This window comes from Castor canadensis, chromosome 1 (genome assembly GCF_047511655.1).
Source record: "Castor canadensis chromosome 1, mCasCan1.hap1v2, whole genome shotgun sequence".
Taxonomy (NCBI): Eukaryota; Metazoa; Chordata; class Mammalia; order Rodentia; family Castoridae; genus Castor; species Castor canadensis.
Window position 1 is genome coordinate 198,912,388 of NC_133386.1, and position 8,764 is coordinate 198,921,151.

The following is an 8,764-nucleotide window of genomic DNA, read 5'->3' on the forward strand; positions in this document are numbered from 1 at the left end:
TCTGGTTTGGGGACCCATGGTCTAAAGCTGTACCAAGAAAAGAAGCACTCAGGAATGTAAGTAGGCCCTCAAAACTCAGAGACAGCAAGGATTCTGGGCAAGAAGCATGCTGGTCTGGAGTGACTTTGTTACTTTCAGTGGTGGAGTAGAGAAACCTACTGCAAAGGTGTGACTGTGCACTTAAGCTCCTGTACCCCAACTTCATCACTGTACAACAGTTCAATACTGGGGCACAGTTGGGAGTGGGTGGGGCCAAAGAAATTCCTCTTATTGTTCAAAGACAAAACTGTTGGATGTGATTTTATTTATTTGGGTCTTCTCTTTTTTTCCAGTTATTCTAACTAAAGATTCATTGATTTTGTGTTTGTTTTCTTTAATTAATTAATTAATTAATTAATTCAATTGGTGGGAGTGGGGTTCGAACTCAGGACACTGTGCTTGCAAAGTAGGCACTTTACTGCTTGACCCACTCCTGCAGTCCTGATTTTGTGTTTATTTTCAGTTTTTTTTTTTTTTTTGGTTAGCCGTTTCATTGTTTTTTAGTCCCTGTTTATTTTTTTATTTCTGCTTTGATCATTTCATTCATGGTGTTGCTGCCTAAGTAGGGTTTTCTGTTGTATAAGTCCCTCTCTGTTTTTGGCGGTACTGGGGTATGAACTCAGGGCCTTTTACTTTCTTGGCAAGCATTCTGCCACTTGAGCTATGCCTCCAGCCCTTTATGCTTTAACTATTTTTCGAGCAGGGTGCCATGTTTATGCCTGGGCTGGCCTGGACATTGATCCTCCCATTTATGCTTCCCTAGTGGCTGGAATGACAGGTGCCCACCACCATGCACAGTCTTTTTTTTTTTTTAAATTGGTTGAGATGGTGTCTCTGAGGACCTTTTGTCTGGGCTGGCCCCAACTTTGATCCTTCCTACATCTGCCTCTGGGTTAACTAGGATTACAGCTGTGAGTCACTTCACCTGGCCTCTGCTTTGATCATTTGTGATCTTTCTTTGTACTAATTTTGGGGTTGGTTCCTGCTTTTCTAATTCCTTGAGGTACATTCTTAGGCTATTTATTTGAAAATTTGCTATTTTTGATGTGTTGATTGCTTTCAACTTCCCTCTTGGTACTGCCTTTGCTGTGTCCCATAGATTTTGGTATTTTGTGTTTCCATTTCACTTGCTTCGAGACATTTTGTAGTTCCCTATTAATTTCTTCATTGACACACTAGTTGTTCAGGAGCATGTGGTTTAATTTTCATGCATTTGTGTAATTTCCAAGTTCTTAATGTGGTTTTATTCCATTGTAGTTTGGGAAGATATATTATATGATATGGATTTTTACATTTTTGTTGAGATTTGTTTTGTGGCTAACATATGGTCTGCTTGGAGAATGCTCTGTGCGCTGATGAGAAGAATGTGTGCATGTTCTGCAGTTGAGTGAAATGCTCTGCAAATGTCTTTTAGGTCTGTTTAGTCTACTGTGTACTTTAATTCTGATGATTCCTTTTTTTTGTTTCTTCCATCTAAAATTTTTATTCAAATATGAAGGTAGAAGACATTTTTGAACATGTAGTGGTTTGGAAATATATATTCCCAGTTAGATTTTTGAAGAAATATGCTATTTAAATTAAAATTAAAACAAATATATCAATTTATGGGGAGATAGTGAATATGAGAAATGATGATAAAAGCTAGGCTCATGCTTGTAAACTCAGGTACTTGGGAGGCAAGGCTGAAGAATCTCCACTTTAACGCCAGCCTAGGCTACATAATTAGAAACTGTCTCAACAAACAAACAAGGTGGATAGCTAGGCACTGATGGCTCACACCTGTAATCCTAGCTACTTGGGAGGCTGAGATTGGGAGGATCATGGTTCAAGGCCAATCTAGGCAAATAGTTCATGAAATTCCATCTCCGAAATAACCAGAGCAAAATGGACTGGAGGTGTGACTCAAGCAGTAGAACATCTGCTTCACAAGCATAAAGCCCTGAGCTCAAAAAGTGGATAGAGGTGGGAATGGTGGCATGTACCTGGGGATGATTCTTTGTTGACTTTTTTAGTCTGAATGATCTGTCCATTGTTGAAAGTGGATGTTGATATCCCATTTGTTATTGTATTTAGAGTATTATTTCTATTTAGATCTATTAATATTTGCTTAATATATTTGGGTGTGCCAGTGCTGAGTGCATACATATTTACAATTGTTAAATCCTTTGAGTTGATTCTCTTATCTTTTTTTCCTTTTTTGGTGGAACTGGGATTTGAACTTAGGGCTTCACACTTGCAAAGTGGGCAGTATACCCCTTGAGCCCTGCCTCCAATCCATTTTGCTCTGGTTATGTTTTGGAGATGGTAGTCTCTCAAACTGTTTGCCTGGGCTGACCTTGAATCTCAGCCTCTCAAGTAGCTAGGATTATAGGGGTGACTTGCTCTTGGTGATTCTCTTATCTTTAAAAGACCTTTTAAAATATCTTTCTCTTTATCTGTTTTTATCTTCTTTATCTCTTTTTGCTTATCTCTTTTTATAGTTTTACATTTAATATCTATTTTATCTGATGTAAGTATAGCTACAGCTACTTCTACTTTTGGTTTCTTTTTGTATAGAATACCTTTTCCTTTTCTTTCCCTTTCAGTCTATGTGTATCTTCACCAGTGAAGTGAGTTTTTAGTAGACAGAACGTAGTTTTTAAAAATCCATTCAGCCAGTCTGAATTTTAACTGGAGAGATAATCCATTTACATTCCAGGTTAGTATTGATAGGTAAGAATTTACTCCTGGCATTTAAAAATTATTTTGTTTTTAGTTTGGCTAAATAGCTCAAGTGGTAAGAGCACCTGCCTAGGAAGTGTGAGGCCCCAAGTTCAAACCCCAGGGTCACCAAAAAAAAAAAAAAAACAAACCAAATTGAAAAAAAAAAGTATATTCTTTTAAATTAACCTAGAAGGTAACACACAGGCACAGGAAATCAATGTGAGTCAATGCCCTGTATAGCTATCCTTATCTCAACCAGCAAAAACCCTTGTTTCTTCCTATTATTGCTTATACTCTCTCTACAACAAAATTAGAAATAAGGGCAAAATAGTTTCTGCTGGGTATTGAGGGGGGCGGAGAGGGAGTGGGCAGAGTGGGTGGTAAGGGAGGGGGTGGGGGCAGGGGGGAGAAATGACCCAAGCCTTGTATGCACATATGAATAATAAAAGGAAAAAAAAAAAAGAAAAAAAAGTATATTCTTTTAACCAAGCCAATGAAAGAAGGAAAGCTTCAGCCAATCACAGGCTACCAACTGGTCATACCAGACTCATGTAAGACAAAAGCTGACTATAACCAATTGTATCATTTCTGTATGCATTTCCTTTTCTCTAGCTATAATATAACTTTAGATGAGATGGGGCCGGTGATTTTGAATAAATTTCATCTGGAATGCCTTCCAGATCTAGAACCTCTTTCTTACTCATTGTTTCTGTCTACCTCTTTTATTGTTTATCTTTAAGGTTTGGTGTTCCCTATAGTGATAAGTTTGATTCCTTTCTTTCTCCTTTGTCTGTCTGCTCTACTAGTGAGTTATATACCTTTCCATGTGTTCAGGAGGGGAGTTGGGGAGTTACTGTCTTTTTTCTATCTCTCATAAGCATTTCTTTTTTTTTGGCAGTACTGGAGTTTGAACCCAAAACCTTCTCCTTGAGCCATTCCACCAGCTGCCCACTCCCCCACTTTTTTTTTTTTTTGTGAAGGGTTTTGCAGGCGTGAGCCACCAGTGCCCAGCTTTTTATTATTAATGTAATTATTTCAAATTCCTCTTCCAACATCTTGTAGATTTTCCTTCCTTTAGGGTCTCTTACCCCAATATTTATTATTGCCTGCCTTTGGAGGTGTCACATTGCCTTGGTTTTTTTTTTTTTTTTTAATCATGTTTATTCAGCTGTAATCAATGTCAGCAATGCTGCAGGGATTTTGGGAATGGTCTGCCAGCTGGGACATGAGTCTTCTAAAGGTGGGGCAGGTTCCTCACTGAGTGCTGGTCCCCCAACTGTTTTCAGGTTATGGGGAGGCTATTCCCTGCCTGGGGCTAGCCAGTGGGGATGGGTAACTGAGCTGTTTTACATACTGTGAGTGAGTGTGGCCTCCAGGTGGCACTGTGAGGCAGCAGCCTGCAGACAAGTGGGGTGCACAACTTGGGATGGACCCCTTTTCTGGAGTAATGCTGTGGTGTGTACTCCCCAGTAGCGCCCTGAACTGGGCTGAGGTGATGTGATGACTACAGGATTACACAACAGGAAAGACTTCATGTGTCTGAGGTGTTAATGGATGCTGCTGGGGGCTTCTGGCTTACCTTTTTCTTACCTGTGAGGAATCTCTGTTCCAAGCTGATTCCAATTGAGGAGATGAGGAGGTATAGTTAGGGTACTTTAGTCTCTTTTTTCTAAGGCTATCACAAGGCTACATGTTCTACGGCATCTCTGCTCCATCCGTACTGCCCTTCAGTGAATCCCTCCTAACATACTACATTTGAATAGTAGTTGTTTTGATGCTTTTTGTGTGTGTGTGGAAGGGAAGAATGTCAGGCAGATTTAGTGAGCCATCTTGCTCCTTGTCTTTCAATTTAGAGGTTCTTACTCAAATATATGCAACCTTTGAATAATCAACCCAATATTAATCAGCTCTATATTATTGGGGAACCAGACTTACTACTGCAGCCTATTGGTTATTTTACATTTTTCTTTGGACCATTGCAGCAGTGGCTCAGTGAAGCCATCAGGTTCCCAGGGTTCCAGTGTGCAGCATCTGGGCTTCCAACCTCCTCCAGCATGCTACTGTATTTCTTGATAGTGACATTCCAAAGGGTTGGCTCCCAGGCCCTTGAGAAAGACTTTCATGGGTTGTAAAACTAAGAGTAGGCTTTTCAAAATTATTTACATATACCTCAAAGGGGGCAAGAATGAATTTACAACTATAAGTTGTTGTAGTTTGGATGTGAAATGTTCCATGAATGCTCATGTGTTGAAGTTTTGTTTCCCAATGCAGCAGGTGGGGCTTTTGGGGAGTGATTTGGATCATGAGGGTTCTCACCTAAGCAATGGATTAATCTGTTGATGGAATCATAATTGAAAGAACTTTTGGAAGGTGGTGAAAATGTGGAAGGTGGGCCCTGATGGAAGGAAGTGGGTTGCTGGGGGTGTGCCTTTGAAGGATCTATCTTGTCTGCAGCCTCTTCTTCTGTTTGGTTCCTGCATTCCATGAGGTGAGCAGCTGTGCTCTAGTATACCTTCTCCATCATGATGTTCTGCTTTACTACAGGTCCACAGCAATGGGGCCAAGTTACCATGAACTGAAACCTCTGAAACTACAAGCCAAAATAATGTTTTTTCCTTGTAAATCATTTCTCTCAGGTATTTGTCACAGTGATAAAGTTCTCATTAACAGACACTTTTTTCCTAAGCCAGATGTGGTGGTATACTTCTGTAATTCTAGCACTCAGAAGACTGAGTAGGATGACCTTGAGTTTGAGGCCAGCCTGGGCTATGCACTAAGATCCTGTCTGAAAACAAACAAACAAACAAACAAATAAACACCAAATGTATTTCTAAAGAAAATGCTCTATGAGTCAGGAAGAAACCATTAAGGCTGCCTTTGTCAAAAGGAATAATAAACTCTCTTAAATAATCTAGTTCTCTAAAAATTTAGTAGGGTTCCTATTTAAAAATATAAGTCTAAATTAATTAGCCAATTACACATTTTAAATCACATGTCTTAACTTACTGAAATGGCTAATTTATCTTGGAACATTTAAAATTCTTCCGTTAATTATGCAGTTATGCACAGTTCCTTCTTCTTGTTCTTCTTCTTCTTCTTCTTCTTTTTTGTGGTACTGGAGTTATAAACTCATGACCTCACACTTGCTAGGCAGGTGTACCTCAGGTAGCACTTGATCTATTTCACCAACCCTTTTTTGTGCTGGGTAAGTTCTGAACTATTTGCCTGGTTTGCTTCGAACTGTGATCCTCTTGATCTTTGTCTCCTGAGTAGCTAGGATTACAGGTGTGAGCCACTGGAGCCTGGGGTGCACAGTTTATTCTTTAAACATGGAAAAAATATTATAGGGAAGTAGGCTAGAATCTTGGCTGTAACCTTGATAGGACACTACATGTCTATAGGCGGTATCAAGGACCCTCTAGCTAAGGTTGGCTCTGTAGCCAGCATTGCTGGGAGTCTGGTCACACATTGCTCACTTATTCTTTCTGGTCATGGAAGTCTGTAATTCTCCTTTCAGGCACCACAGACAGTTTAACTAAGCCCAGCAGATGCAGACACAGTTCTAGCCTGGCCATCTTGCTGGATGTACATGATTGCTCAGGGGTGCTCTTGGCTCATCAAAAAGTTTTGAATTTGGCAGACTTTTAAGTATTCAAGTTGTATTGTTGTAGCTTTAACCCCAGAGGCCTTCACTGTAGGAAGGTTGTGACACCCAACCAGTGGTCTTCAAATAAATACCTTCCCCACTGGGGGTAAAATGACAACTTTCTGAGGAACAAAAGGGGAAACAATTTTAAGAGAATCAATTTCATTTTTCTTATAGATGTACTGTATGTACTTTTTCTTAAATTTGATCTGCTTGTGAGTGTACCTGACACCATCTAGTTAATTCTCCTTCCCCTTATAATTAGAATTATTTTCTCTGTTACCAAAGGCAAACCCTAATCCTTTTGAAAATTTACTAAAGTGCATTGCCTGGGTACAAAACACTCTGAGATGACAATCAAAGAGATGATTTGAAATATTAATGTGTGTATTGATTAAGTGAATAAGTAACACATCCTTTTATTATTCAGTTGATTTCCAGTATTTGTTTTTTTCAAAAATAACTTAAGAAGTGTCTAATTTTTTTTTTTTTTTGCTCAAAATGATTTAGTTACACATGAAGAAGTCAGGATCGATAAAGAAAGAGAAAACAGCTGCAGACAAGTGAGCAGACTCAGGAATGTGTTTACCTCCACTTGATGATGTCTTTCCTATATGAGTTTCCCCAGTAAAAGCCCCTTGGTTTCTTTGTTCGGGGACACAATGCGTTGGGAATCAGCCCCAGGGCTCTTCTTACATGGGGCAGTTCATCCTTTTATCTTCTGGTTGTGCATATGGGCTTTGCACCCACCAAGGAGGGAATCATTTCCTTTAGTTACACCGAGGACACAGCAATGAGCTTTAGCAGATGTGGCTCTGCCCTCATGGAATTTGTAGCCTGTGGACTCTGTATAGTATCATAATGTTAGGTTTGAAGGAACACAGGAGATATAATTCCCCAAATATGCTGATGGGTATATTGATTACTTTAAACTCAAGGGAACCGTAGGTGCATGAGAGGAATTTTCCCTGAATCTCCTCTGTGTGATCAAAAGGAGTTTCTCCCAATACTGTCAGAAACTGTCAAGAAAACTCTGCCTGGAATTCTCAGGGGAAATCAACACACCAGTGGCAAGAAGAGACAAAAATTCTACATCTGATCCAGACATGCTATTACCTATTCATCTGAGGACCCATTCTTCTTGCCCTAATAATTCACTCTTCCTAGTTTGCCTACATATTCCCTCTTCCCTGTTTCTTATAGAGAGGATAGCTAAAGCTTTAGCTTACACTGGGTTTTTGAGTATTCACTTTTCTTTTCTTTCTTTTTTTTTTTTTTGCAGTGCTGGGGCTTGAATTCAGGGCCTACACCTTGAGCCACTCCACCAGCCCTTTTTTGTGATTTTTTTTTTTTTTTGAGATAGAGTCTCATAAACCATTTGCCTAGGCTGGCTTTGAACCAAGACCCTTCTGACTTCTGAGTAGGTAGGATCACAGGTGTGAGCCTCCAACCCCGATAACAGCTCATGGAATACTATTTTTTTTTTTGGCGGCACTGGGATTTGAACTCAGGGCCTCAGGCTTGCTAGGCAGGTGCTCTAGCACTTGAGCCACTCCACCAGCCCTTCCTGTATTCACTTTTCTATCATATGATGCCCCATGCTTAATAATAAATTTTATGTCACTGTCTCAATAATTGTCAGTTTTATGGAGGCTCAATTATCAAACCTGAAGAAGGCAGGGAGGAGAAGCTCCCTTTACCCCTAAGGATATTAGAGGAGGATTTCTGACAGTAACTAGAGCAGAAATCACAGGTATAGATGAGCATGAAAAACAAAACCAAAAAACAAAAGGACTGACTGATAGGATTTCAGAATGCAGTGATGGGGACGAAGAACATTTCAGATAGAGGAGAGAAGAAAAAAAGAAAAATTATGAAAATAGTGTATGTAGCCTGAAACTGGAATGTGGACCTAAATTCTAGAAGCTCCTTTAAGACAGATCAGGAGGACCCAATTGTCCCTAAGTGTATTGGCTAGGAGTTCAGCACTGTTAAGAATGTTAACGTGGGGGTGAATATGATCAAATATACATGTATAAAAATGTCACAATGGAAACCACTATTTGTATTTAAATTTTTTTTGGTGGTACTGGTGTTTTGAACTCCCAGCCTCACACTTGCTAGACAGGCTCTCTACCACTTGAGCCACTCCAACAGCCTGGAATCCATCATTTTGTACAATTAATATATGGAAATGAAAAATATTTTTAAAAAGAATGCTAGTGTCATGACAGGTCTTTATTGTAAGCATCCTTTAATATTTTCTTCTTCAAATAATCTAAGCTGTGGGGAGATGCCCTTTGGCCCCTTGATTGACAGCTGTCAGGCCCTTCCCTTGTGCATGGCTGCCTTGGGGAGACGCCAATCAAGCCTCCC